Source organism: Tursiops truncatus, chromosome 8 (assembly GCF_011762595.2).
Source record: "Tursiops truncatus isolate mTurTru1 chromosome 8, mTurTru1.mat.Y, whole genome shotgun sequence".
Lineage (NCBI taxonomy): Eukaryota > Metazoa > Chordata > Mammalia > Artiodactyla > Delphinidae > Tursiops > Tursiops truncatus.
In genome coordinates, this window is record NC_047041.1 from 92980938 (window position 1) to 92983077 (window position 2140).

Consider the following 2140-nt stretch of genomic DNA (forward strand, 5'->3'; position numbering starts at 1 on the left):
CTACCACAAAACTCATCATTTACTGTGTATTTACCATGAGCCATTTCCTGGGCCAGATCCTTTATATACGATCTTTAATACTCACAAGTATTATCATTCTGTCCCTGATTTAGAGCCTCAGAGAGGTGCAGTAACTTGCCCAGGGTCACACAGTTCGCAAACAGCAGAGCTGAGATTAGAATTCCAGGCCTGCTTCTACAGTAGGTGATCTTTCCACATCAGCACATGGCTTGGATATAAATATATTTGTTACTAATTTTGAGGCTCTATCATACTATAAGTGCTTAAATTTCTACCTTAAGTGGAAGATCTATGTAGAATGTTTTAGTCTTTGTTGGTTTGTAAGGGTGAACATTTGAAGTATATGATTTTGATATAAAATGATTACTCCCAAACAGCAAGAATAAGGGCAATAGTAACAATAACAGGAACTTACCATGTGACAAGCACTTAGGTTTCATAATTACCTTGTGATGTAGGTATCATTTCTCCCTCCACTTTACAGATGCTGATAAGAGGCAGGTCTAGGCTCTAAAACAGGCACGATGATGCCAGAGCATGATGGCTCCCTTCCTTGGCTATTAAGTAGAATTTCACGCATTTGGGAACCACTTTGGGGACAGTCAGATATGTCCCATGAGCCTCTCCCTCTCTGCCTTCACAGCTCCCTTTTATCTCATGTGATTGATCTCGGGCAGGGATGAACCAATCCTGGGTGGGGGGGGGGGGGTGTTGGGTGGAGGGGAAGTTTCCAAAGCCGGGAGATTGTGCTGGAAAGGGGGAAAGGGTCCTCCTCACGGAGAGAACAGGCGCTAGCCACGGGGACCTGGCTTCTTGGCGGTGTAGCCTCCAAGATGGATGGTCATGGCCTTCAGGGCTGGACAACCTCTTCTCAGGCCTTTGATGCTGAAAGAAGAACAAATGTGAGCCGCCTGGCCACAGCTGCCTCTCATTAGGGCCGGCTTCTTCCAGCCCAGGACAAGGTGGACCCGAGAGGTAAGCTGGGGCAAACGCCAGATGTGTCCGCCACAGCTGGCTGCAAAACCTTGCTCCTGACTTCTCGCCCCCAGACCTACTTCCCAGCCCCCACCCGACATCCCCCTGGCTCCTCAAGCCAGAATCTGAAGTCCAAGTGGGTCCTCCCACCCACCACCACCACTTCCCCCACATACCTAATCCATCAGCAGATCCCATCAGCGCTGCTCTCAAAACGTGTCTTCTGTCTGACAGTTCTCTCCGCCTCCACTGACATCACCTGGTCCAGGCCACGTGTTCTATCTCTCCTGGACTTATTGCACTAGCCTCCTGGTATGGATTGAAAAATTCAAAAATTTTGAATTCATATGTTGAAGTCCTAGACCCCCAAACCTCAGAATATGACCTTAGTGGGGAATAGGGTCCTTATAGATGTAATTTGTTATGATGAGGTCATACAGGAGTAGGATGTGCCGCTAATCCAACATGACTGGTGTCCTTATAAAAAGGGGAAATTGGGACACAGATGTGCACACAGGGAGAATGCCACGTGAAGATGGAGGCCGAGATGAGGGTGATGCTTCTATAAGCTAAGGAATGCCAAAGATCGTCGGCAAACCATCAGAAGCTAGGGGAGGGGCACAAATAGATTCTCCCTTCCAGCCCTCAGAAGGAACCAACCCTGCCAACACACTGATCTCAGACTTCCAGCCTCCAGAACTGTGAGCCGAGACATTTCTGTAGTTTAAGCAGCCCAGCCAGTGGTTCTCTGTTGCGGCAGCCCTAGCAAACGAATACACCTCTGAACTGGAGTCTCTGCTTTCTCTCTTGCTTCTTTCCCCAACCCACATGCACATTATACTCCACAGAAAGTGGATATTTTAGAATTCTAACTGGGACCGTGTAATTCTCTTGCACTCACCATGGCCTGCAAGGCCCTGGGAGACCTGGTCGTGCCGAGTTCTCCAATGTCCCCTCTTCCTTTTTCTCCCAGGGCCACTACACACCATTCACACCAGCCTCCGTATCAGTCTTTTTAGTTTTTTGCTTTTTTGGCCGTGCCGCACAGCTTGCGGGATCTTAGTTCCCCGACCAGGGATCAAACCTTGGGCCCTGGCAGCGAGAGCGCCAAGTCCTAACCACTGGACTACCAGGGAATTCCCCC